This window comes from Lissotriton helveticus, chromosome 5_1, assembly GCF_964261635.1.
Source record: "Lissotriton helveticus chromosome 5_1, aLisHel1.1, whole genome shotgun sequence".
NCBI classification, from domain to species: Eukaryota; Metazoa; Chordata; class Amphibia; order Caudata; family Salamandridae; genus Lissotriton; species Lissotriton helveticus.
This window is the reverse complement of record NC_136065.1, coordinates 788,010,530-788,022,709: the sequence shown is the minus strand read 5'-3', so window position 1 is coordinate 788,022,709 and position 12,180 is coordinate 788,010,530.

The following is a 12,180-nucleotide window of genomic DNA, read 5'->3' as shown; positions in this document are numbered from 1 at the left end:
AGACTGCTTTTACTGGGAGCAATTAGGGTAACATTGTCTCTTCTAATTGAGTCACACATGCTATCTGCCTTAGTCAACTTATTACAAAATGTGATAGCATCACATCCAGCCATGGCCAGTCCATACAGGTGGAGGTGCCACTGTCACCTTTTTCTGGACAAGAATAGTGTCTGTTAGGTTGAGCACAAGTCAGACTGACAGACACTCTTCTTGTTCAGGTTAGGCAGCCAGGAGCTAGACATGCGCTAAATGCCTAAGCCGAACTTTGCCTGGCTAAGGATTACACAGCCCTGTGGGTGTGACCTCCTCAGCCTGGAAAAAGTACCTCAAGTCCCCGGTCACTAATTGCCTCTGACCTGGCCGATTCAGTTTGAAGCCCTGAAGTGCCCAGGACTGAGTGTCAATCAGTGGCACATTAGCAGAGAGTGGGGTGGAGTCAGCCGTCTCACAGACTTCATTTCACTCTGTGACGAGCGAAGTACTGCTGCCTTCCCGCATTTACTGACCTAAGGTCAGCCAATGAGAAGGCAGGAGTCCTACCCCTCCTGGGACCTCTGAGGCTTCCCTTCCGGGAGCTCCAGTGAAGGTAAGTGATGTTTTTTGATGTTTGGTGCACGCATGCGTGTATGTAAGAATGTATGTGTATTTGTAAGTAAGTCTTGTGAATGTGTGTGTGTACACCAAGCAGCTTACCTGATTTTCCTGCCGACGGGCATTGCCGTGAGGGAAACGGCGGGACGACAACACGCCGGGAGGCGGAGGGAGGAGTCCAGTGCTACCGGACTTCACTCCCCAGCACTCCCTGTGCCTGCAGCGCGCCCGTGACGCGCAAAGAGCGCCCGGAGGCGCCAGATAAAGCCTGACCCCCCGGGAGCCTAGTGGGGGAACACCAAGCAGCTTACCTGATTTTCCTGCCGACGGGCATTGCCGTGAGGGAAACGGCGGGACGACAACACGCCGGGAGGCGGAGGGAGGAGTCCAGTGCTACCGGACTTCACTCCCCAGCACTCCCTGTGCCTGCAGCGCGCCCGTGACGCGCAAAGAGCGCCCGGAGGCGCCAGATAAAGCCTGACCCCCCGGGAGCCTAGTGGGGGAACACCAAGCAGCTTACCTGATTTTCCTGCCGACGGGCATTGCCGTGAGGGAAACGGCGGGACGACAACACGCCTGGAGGCGGAGGGAGGAGTCCAGTGCTACCGGACTTCACTCCCCAGCACTCCCTGTGCCTGCAGCGCGCCCGTGACGCGCAAAGAGCGCCCGGAGGCGCCAGATAAAGCCTGACCCCCCGGGAGCCTAGTGGGGGAACACCAAGCAGCTTACCTGATTTTCCTGCCGACGGGCATTGCCGTGAGGGAAACGGCGGGACGACAACACGCCGGGAGGCGGAGGGAAGAGTCCAGTGCTACCGGACTTCACTCCCCAGCACTCCCTGTGCCTGCAGCGCGCCCGTGACGCGCAAAGAGCGCCCGGAGGCGCCAGATAAAGCCTGACCCCCCGGGAGCCTAGTGGGGGAACACCAAGCAGCTTACCTGATTTTACTGCCGACGGGCATTGCCGTGAGGGAAACGGCGGGACGACAACACGCCGGGAGGCGGAGGGAGGAGTCCAGTGCTACCGGACTTCACTCCCCAGCACTCCCTGTGCCTGCAGCGCGCCCGTGACGCGCAAAGAGCGCCCGGAGGCGCCAGATAAAGCCTGACCCCCCTCTCGCCCCCGCGAGTCGCGCGCGGGAGCGTCCGGGAGAAGTCCGGGACAAGGGCGGGGCCGTCTGTGGCCGTCTAGGGACGAAGAGGGACGGGACGGCCACCCCCCTAAAGCCTACTACTCCAACATGGGTAAGCGCAAACTCCAAACATCATTCACCGGTGGGGCTGGCAAATCTAAGGTTCCCCGTAAAGCCCCGACCTCAGCTAGCATCATGTCCTATCTTACGTCTGCTGTGGGGAAATTGAACCAGGAGATTGCAGCAACAGAACGTGAACTGGGGCTAGACCTACCTCTATTGGATAACCCGGTGCCCCCACTGTCTGGGAGACAAGCTGTACCTTTAGAGCCCACTGTTCAGATCATTGCCACCAAGGATCTGACATTACTACCCCAATGTACTGCAATGGCTCCTGTTGAACCTAATTCGTTGGGCACAGTTGATTATCAAAGTTGTGCACAAGACATTGTAACCCCAGTTATTAAGCGTACCAAAAAGGGCGTAAAGAGATCAAAAAGGTTTTTCACGCAGCCGCCTGTTACATTGCGCTATGCGCCTAGGAGACTTGAAAAAGGCATTAGAGACTTGGTTGAAAAAGTGTTCACAGATAAAATTGAAAGTACCCTTGTACAGATTGCAAATGACATTGTAGAGACTTTGAAAGATTGTGTCTCGGAAATAGTGGGGAAATGTGATAGGCTAAGTACGTTGTTATGCCATAAAGTACCTGATTGTGCAACCTTGGCTCCCCCGGCCACGCTTGCTCCCATTGTCCAATATGAACCACCAATGGAAGGGATTGAGATAGTCACCCCGCCTGTCCCAATCCTCCCCCCAATTCCCCCTGAGTCAGTAAACCCAAAAACTACCATCAATTTGGCCGGGCACACTGATCTTTTGCCGTTGACCCTAGTTGGGGATAAGGTCAACACTGTAGCTGGGCAAATCAGTGCACATAAAAGCGAACAACTACAGGGAGTAAGGAGAGTGCGGGGGAAGCCCCGTACTAATTTACCACCTGAGGCAACCCCCTTTGTTGCTGTTCTAGTAAACATCCCACACTTGAACCCAGGGGAGGTTGAGTCTCAGTATACCCTATTAGCAAATATAAAAGCTTGGTGTGATGAAAACTGTTCAGGGCCAAGGGATATATCTACCCACATCACTATGGGGAGACGAGTTGACTGGTTGGGGTATACGGCAAAAAATCTCCCTGGTGATTACATTATAGTTAATTTTAACAGACCCCATGAGGCTGCCCGTTTATTCTGGGATGCAACGGATATAAAGGTTGGAAGGATACGAGCTGTTCCACTTGGTTATTTTTACCCACGGCCAATTATTCCCAATTTACCACCAGGCAATGAAAAGCAGCGAGGGGCCATCAGAGGGGTTACTGGGCTGTCAGCCTGGGCACTGCAAACACCAAATCTTACCCCTAGTCATATCGTCCCCATTAGACCTACAAATAGGGCTACTCTAGAACTATCAAATAGATTCACTGCTTTGTCTCATTTAGATGAAAATGATTGACTGCCTGGTAATGTTGCTGATTTAGAACAGACTCATTGTATTTCCACCATTGCTAGGGAGAGTGGGGAGACTGTTAAAATGGCAAGCTGGAATATTGCAGGTCTTCGCTCCAAGAGAGATGATGCAATATGGTTGGAACAATTAAAGGGCTATGAGGTAGTGGCGCTTCAAGAAACCTGGGACAGGGAATGCAATTTCTGGCTGGATGGGTATTCTTCTTATTTTAAAGCTGCACAGGGCTCCAGTTCAGGGAGAGATCGAGGCGGGCTCATGTTTCTAATCTCTGTTAAACACAGGGGAGTCGCGCAAATTGTAAGCACAACATCTCATAACATTTTGGCCTGTGAATTAACTTTACCTAACAAAGTCAAATTCCTTTACGTTAATATCTATAATGCCCCTCATGGTATGCACTGTAATGGAAATATTAGTGATTTAGCAAAATTTTTAACCACTTATAAGGAGAGTCAAACCACTTTTGTTCATTTGATTTTGTTTGGAGATTTTAATATACATTTGTGTCAGCAAAACTGTCAATATAGGGTGTACGCAGATATGGATTGTCTCCCTCACTCTCACTTTGAACACTCTATAAAGGGGGCTGCACTAGAAGAATTATTGTCAGATGTCGATTTATCTGAGCCAGAGTTTATCGACACCAATGACCGGGTAGCCACATTTAGTGCAAGGGACTCAAATTCTATCATTGACTTTATATTTGTATCAACAGGCTTGCTACAGAATGTAATTTTTTATAATGCTGTGCAAACAACTTTTAGTGACCATAACCTAGTGGTTATGGAATTATGTAACATAAATCTAGCAATACTATCTGCAAATACAAGGATTGTTTCGCGTATGGAGTTAGTTGCCAAAGATCAGGGGAGACGGGTCAAGTGGAGTAAAATTATCCCAGAAGAATTTTTCTCTAAACTTATCGAGAAGGTGGGAGATGAAATCAACATCTGTATGGACCCTCTTAGGTTTGGAGGTGACATTATTACGTCCTTTGAAATTATCTGCCAGCAAGTAGCGTCAAATCTAACGTCTAAGACGAAACCCAAGGAGCAAAAACTGTATGGGTGGTTCGATACAAAATGCTCTAAGGCCCATAAAGATTTATTGGCAGAACTAAAAAAGTCTCCCCGGGATAAACAAGCAGTGGCCAGACTACGGAAAACTATAAAACCATAGTAGAATCCCGTAAGAAGGAGATCAAGGAAAACGCTTGGGACTCACTTTATGATAGGGCCACATTGAGGGACAGCTCCAAATTCTGGGAAATTGTAAATACACCATTGTTTAGTGATAAGGAAAACTCCCCGTTGGAACTGAACATACCCGAAAAGGAATGGCTGAACCACTTTGAAAAGATATATGGTAGCAACCTCCTGATAGACCCATTTGTACCAGTAGTAAGTGAACAATTAATGTTACCTTTGAGATTCACTATCAAAGAAGTCCAAAAGGCTATAGAGGACACAACTGCTCATAAGGCCCCGGGCCCTGATGGGGTACCAGCAGACATGTATAAATCCAACTCCACTACATGGTCAATTGTCCTCACAAATATCTTTAATATAGCGAGTATTGATAATAGTAGATTGCCTAAAACCTGGTCACGGTCTATAATAGTCCCAATTTTTAAGAAGGGCCAGAGAGGGTACGCAAGATGTTATAGGCCGATATCATTGTCGGACTCGTCCTTTAAAATACTAGGGAAGGTGATCCTAGCTAAGATCTCAACATGGGCAACTAACAATGACATCTTGTGCGATGCACAGTATGGCTTTAGACCTGGCAGAGGCACTGAGGACCAGTGCCTCAATTTACATCTAATAGTCAGTAAATACACTGTGGCCTCAAAGGGATCAATCTATCTGGCATTTATGGACTTGTCCACAGCTTTTGACCTAGTCAATAGGTCAAAGCTGTGGACCATGCTGCTGGATATGGGGTTAGATCAGGCATTGGTGTACTTCCTGGTTGAATTGCATAGAGATCTGACAGCGGCCATACGCATGACACAGGAGGGGAAGTGTACGGCTGATTTTAAGTCCGGGAGGGGAGTACGCCAGAGTTGTATTTTGGCCCCAATGTTATTTTCTTTATATATTAATTCTTTGGGTGCAAATCTGACGGCAACGTCTGTAGATGTCCCGTGTATGGGGGTACCCCGTTGCCAGTCTTATTATATGCTGATGATACAGTACTACTGGCGAGGACACCCATAGGTTTACAACGTCTTTTAGACTCCTTTGGGAATTTTATGCAAAATTTAGACCTTGTAATTAATGTAGAAAAATCGCATGTGATGTTTGTTGGGAAAGGCAGAAATAAGATCAAGACCCTCTCTTGTAATGATTCAGTAATATCAAAAGTAAAAATCTTTACATACCTTGGTGTAGTGCTTGATGATCTGGGTAGCTGGGTTCCACAAGTTACCAATAAAAGAGTGGCAGTAAGAAGGTCATCGGCTGCAATCCTAGGTTTTGCGAAAAGATTGGGTGGGAAACCTCCCGAGGCAATTTTGGCGATATATAGAGCCAAAACAATAGCCATAGCCAGGTATGGGGCAGCAATCTGGGGCTATAACGATTTAACTGTGATACAGAGAGAGGAAAATAAATTTTTGCGATCCCTCCTGGGCCTCCCCCAATCCACATCATCTTTTGCGGTCCATTCAGAGTTGGGAATGGGATATATCGCAGACATCCTAAACATGGTGCCGCTTTTATTATGGATTAGAACCTGGCTTAACCCCAAACTTACACTGAATCATAAGATTATTATTGATTGTTTGGGGCGGGACAAAGTGGCTGATATTAAATGGTTGGCCTATATTAAAAAAACTTCAGCACTCTTAGGTCGACCAGAACTATATTTGGACCCGGAAAATTTGAATAAAGAAGATATCAACTGGGTAAAACTGAATTTTATTAAGATCCGAGAAATGGAAAGAGAGTCGATTGAAATCTCTAAACCCACAGTAAGGTCACATTTTATGCTGATTACTTCAATATCAGTGCAACCATATCTGACCATTGTCACACGCCCATATCATCGCTGGTTGCTGACCAAATTCAGATTTAATCAGGCACATTTCCTGCTGGGTATTTATGAGAAATGGTGTGCCCCAATGGATAATGTGCCATGTGAATGTGACAATTTCTCCGATCAGGATTTGATACATTTTGTATTCTTTTGTCCCTTCTTTTCGGAAGGCAGGTCAAAATATATTAAGCCCCTCCTAAGGGAAATGGGTTTTTTACAGTTAAAACCTGCATTGTTGTTTCTTCAATGAATGGAAAATCATCGGGTGATGTTCTGTGTAGCGAATTTCTTGATTGCATCAATCCGCGCTAGACGGAAGAGACTCCAGACGAGTATAGCTGGGGTGAATGTCTGCCCTATACCTGATAGTATGATTTAATTTCCAGGTTCTGCTTCATTTTATATATGTTTTATAATGAAATGTGAAACATTGTTGATAATGGTGTAAATCCTGTGTATCACACAATTCTTATGTATTGCTAATGAATTTTAAATGTACAGTTATCAATAGCCCTGTATGATGTTTTTATGTATTTGCATAGTATACTTTTATGATTTTTATTTAATCGAATAAAGTGTTTTTTTTTACTTGACTTGGGTGTGTGTATGCGCATTTGTGAATGCATGGGTGTGAGCCAGTGTGTATATGTGGCCCACCCGCTCCCCTCCCTTCTAAAAATACATTCCATTACTAATCCCATTCCCGCCCCTAAAAATCCCCCAAACATATGCACCTCAGTTCCACTAAGCAATAAAGACAAACCTCAACATTGTAATTAGCTATATATGCGTTCTCCCTTGTGACATTTCATTTGCTTATTTGTGTCTCATGCCTGCCTTAGCACCTGTCCAACCTCATTGATCTTCTTTCCTCTTCTCTCTTTCCTTACTTCTTCTGTCCTCCCTTTCTCCGCTTAACCATCTCTCCGTCTTTGCCCTCTAAATTCCCAACACAATTTAGGGGGCTGATCCTGCCCCCCCCCCCAATGCACCACAAATCTCATTTACCCACTCTTTCATTGTTGCTGTAAGTGCCTCCAAAAATAGGTTTTTCTCCAGCATGGAAAGGTGTACCCCATTGTAGCAGAACAACGCCATGCACTCATAAACCATCTGCCCCATAATCTTCATTTTCATGACTTTATAAAACCTAAAAATGTCTCTGTCGACATTATCCTGCAGCATGTTAATGGCTGCCGGCTCCCAAGCCCCCGCTCCACGCCCTCCTAGGCAACAACTGCGTTCAGAACAACAAAGTTCTGCCTCACCTATAGTTTAAACTTCCCATGACTTTTGTCACCATCTTAATCCGCTCTAATCCCTTGGACTGTTCCAAGTTGATTTTCCTATGGTGTTACAACACCACATCAGCTCATGGCCATTTATCTTGGAGTTCCCATAGCTTTGGCATCAGCTGCCCTCATCTCATTCCACCTAAACGATACAACCATAATTTTACTTTGACATGATCACGTAGCTGTTGAGGATGGTTTTCCAGCCTGTTTCCTGGCCAGTGCTAATTCTAAACACTTCAAGGGCATGCTTAAAATTAAGTTACAAATGCCCTACTTTTGAATATCATGCACCTTACTTTATGGGCTATAACGCCTACTTAGCTGTAAGATATTAATATTCAAAGGGAAGATTTAGAGCTTTCAAAAGGGTTTATTTTTAGAGGTCAAATTGGAGTTTTTAATCTGCTCCAATCAGGTTACAATAGTAGGCTGAAGCCTGACCCACTGGTCCCTCCACTGTGGATGGCACCCAGCTCCCACATTTTGTACTCTCCTCTTAGGGACATTATCCTTAGGAATCTATGTTTTAAGAAGCCCTTGGTGTCTGGGCATCCCAGCCCTTTTCTCACTGTTGGGAGTTTATCTCCAAAGATGCAATCAATGTGCACCTGGGAACTGACAATGACAATGGCAAGTACCCCTTCCTATTATTGGGATACAAGGGCAATAGTGCCAAAAAAGTCCTGCACCGGGAGCTGCATTACTCTCCAACGTGTCCTGGCAGATACTGCTCTGGGGAAACCATCCTTGCTACCAATATGCTCTGGCTAGTGCAGGTATCCCTCACAACATTGACAGGGACCCCAATCACTCTGATTTCCGTAGAAATATTTTATAGGATGCTGAGGGTCAATCCCGGTCTTATGCTTGGATTCCAGGAGGGATCCTACCTCACACACTTCATCACATCATTTGTCTTTCCTTTAGTTGAAGGTGCCTTACAACCTATGTTGTAGGAGAATAGCTCATTGTTTTCTTTAAAAATGTTAACTTCAAAATGTTTTGGATACTTGTTATGATTTACAGAGTGTGTTAGGAATGGAAAGAGCCTCTGTACCGGGTGGACTGGACTGTTGCTCTCTTCAAGGCTGAGCAGTTTTGTGAGCCTTTGCTTGGTGATGGGGACATAGGGAGTTTACCTGCTCCCAGACAATGGGGAAACCTGATTGGCTTCAAGGACGGGGAGTCGGGGGAAGATGCTCTGAAGGGAATGCAATGTGTCTTTTGTGTGTTTTGAGAATAGCTTAGTAGATCTTGACCTGAGTTCACTGAGGAAGACCCTTCCCGAACTCTGCTGATACTCCTATCTTTGGTTCTCGAGCTTGTCTCTTAAACATTTCGGGGCAGATTTATGAAGGCCGTGCGCCGCCGGTGCGTCATTTTTAACATGGGAAAAAGTGACGCACCGGCGGCGCAAGGCCTTCATAAATCTGCCCCTTCTACTTTTCCTCATGAAATATAATTTGTCTTGCCACTTACTGATCAGAAGTTTCTCTCACTAGTCTTGATGCTTTATATTAGAATAGGAAAGTTCCTTTAAGGAACCAATACTGACTTTGTTCGGCATCATTTACATTGTGATGATTTGCATTGCTATGTGCATTATATATTGCTTCAGATTGAATAATCAGTTTAATATACATGCTTAGATTATAAATTGATTTACTAAATGACTAAAGTATGTAACTTTGCTTAATCTGCTAGTAAACCTTCATGTGATGGACACCATCCTCTTTGAGGTTCTTGTGGAGTCCAATTAGTTTCATTGTAAATCAACTTATTGTAACAATGTTAGCTCCTCCAGCACATTTGCAGTTGATATTCCATATGACCAGTGGTGCAACGTGTTTGACAACTATACCAGAGACTACAGATGAAGAAAAGTGCGTTAGATCAACTGGTAGAGGCGAGGATTATTTCTCACTGAAGTGTAGGGAGCTAGAAATACTCCAGAAAATCTTGAACTTGACCATCGACAGCCCATGCCCCTTAGGCCATGGTCCCGTTTTGAGTATTGGAAGCTTTCTGGAAGTTTTAAAATCAGTTACGGTGTCCGAGAATCGAGTATAAGCAGAGTTGTGCATTACTAATTGTGTGTTGTCAAGCTTTAAGGTGTTGTGTTTATGCTGTGTATCTCACTGTGTGGTGTCAACTTTGAATCTGAGAAAGCTGCAATAAATGAATGTGCTTCTTTATGCATATCACCTAATTGTGTAAATGTACATGTACTTGTTGCTGGGAAGTTGAAGTTGCTATTAAACTTGTCACAGTCTAAGATCCCAGGATAGATAATAAGTATATTGTGGATATCTTGTTAAGGCTTGTGGTGTCAGTCTTTGAGGTGAACAAAAACGCTGGGAGCTACTCACTTTGCTGCGAAATAACTCTCCACAAGATAAAGAAACACATTTGTTTTCTTATATAACCCTCACCCACCAGGGTTGCCCTGTGGTGGCATGCTTCATCATTGGGCCCATCCTGTTCCGCTGCGGAATGAGGCGTGCAGCTACCTACGAGTTACGCTGAAGCACTAACAGATGTATTAATATGCCACAGAATGATGACAATAGGAGTGTGAGGGTTGTGTATTTTGTGTGGAAAGCAAACCTTCTAAATACCTGGCTATTAGGTAAACTATTATTTATTCCGGCCTCAAATCAGTAAGATTAAAAACGGCGAGTGGGAAGGGTGGATAACTATGTATCTGCCTTCCTAAGGGTCGACATGTTTCAAGCCATACCCTTGGCGTTTCACTAGGACCAAGGTTATACCTCCTTGATACCACTCCTGTAGTGTTGTTGGCATTAATCACTCTCAAAAACTTTGCATGCTACATATGATGATGATGATGTAGAGCTTATTAAGCGCTCGCATGCCGAGGCGTCTTGGCGCTGGTGTGTGTACACAGGGCAGGGACTGAGCTAGATCTACTCGGAAGTAAACAGCCGGGATTTCAAGGCTTTCATAACCGATAGAAGGTTAGGCTGCAGTCTCAATGCCACAGGCAGTTTGTTCCACAGTTGTGCTGCACAGCTAGACAAAGACCTGCCACCCCATCTGGCTCGTCAAAACTTTGGGGTACATATCAGGCCAAGTTTGGCTGACCGTAGGTTTCGTGAGGGGGTATAGAGCCTGAACATTTCCTGACAGTCACCTGAACCCCCACAGTATCGTGCCTTGTGCACCAGACAGAGCACCTTAAATTCAATTCTCTGCTGGACAGGGAGCCAGTGTAATGCCCTTCTTCCCAGGGACGTAGGGTGACCCTTAGGGAGCTTTAGGATTAGTAGTACCGCAGCATTCCCCAATGATTGAAGTTTGCTGATCTGGTGTTTATCAATACCCAGAAACATCTCATTGCAAAGGTCCAATTTGTACAGAAAAAGAGCAACCATTACCGTCTTCTATAGCATGAGGGGAATAAACTGAAACATTTTACGCAAGGTCTTTAACAGGAAAAAACTAGCAGATGTTAATCTGTTGACCTGTGCCAACATATTAAGTTTGTCGTCGAAAATGACCCCAAGGTTCCTCACCTTCTTAACAGGTTGAGGACATTCCCCAGTCTCCGACGGCCAGCAAGAATTGTTCCATATTGGTGTTCCGTTACAAAGCTCAATCACTTCTTTCTTTTCTGTATTAATTTTCAAACATAAAGGGGCACATTATGATGGCGGACGGACCTGAGTCCGTCCGCCACCATAGAGTAGGAGGGAACCTCCGCATGGGCTGCGGAGTTCCCTCCTGTGCAATTAGGATGTGACCGCCACCCTGGCGGTCACATCCTCTATTTTTAACATTGCGGCGGGTGCGGCTTCAAGCTTCACCCGCAGCAATGTTAAAAATGCACGCATTGCATTTGTATGTAAAAATCAGCAGGCACCGCGCGGTGCCTGCCGCTTTCTGCATACAAATGCAGGGGGGTACCATAGGTACCCCCCATGTGCACCCCCCACCCCCACTTCACCTAGGGGGCCCGCTACGGGCCCCCGCAGTGAAGTTACACATGCTTTTCCACGGCGGAAAAGTCGCCGCGGAAAAGCATGTTTCAGAGCCCATCCTAATCTGGCTGACGGTGTCTGAGAGACACCGTCACCATATTAGTGCTTTTCCGCCGCGGTTGTAAGCCAACCGCGGCGGAAAAGCTGCGGACGGAAACCTGGACCCACCAGCCATCCTAATGTGGCGGTGGGTCTTTGGTGGGTCCGCAGAGGATTTTCCGCATCCTCCGGGCCGACGGTGGCTTCCGCCAGGCCTGAGGATGCGGAAAATCCTCCATCGTAATAGGCCCTATAGTTTCTTATAGTTTCATATAAGAAGGTGATTATACCTAATAGGTATTCACTGTTTTGTAATAGTAATTAAAACAATGTTTTGCTTCATGGATCTGCCAGTGGTCAAGGTGAGCTTAAAAACACACTTATATCAAAGCATCCTCTCTGCCATTCACTGAAGGTCGGAAATGCATTGGGGTCTGTGAATACCAAGTTGGTCGCGTCGATAGTGATTCTAATGTTGATTTCTTGGAGGAGTTGCTGTCTTCCAGACCACCTCTGTGTAATGTAATTCAGCTGAGCAGAGGTAATCAAACCA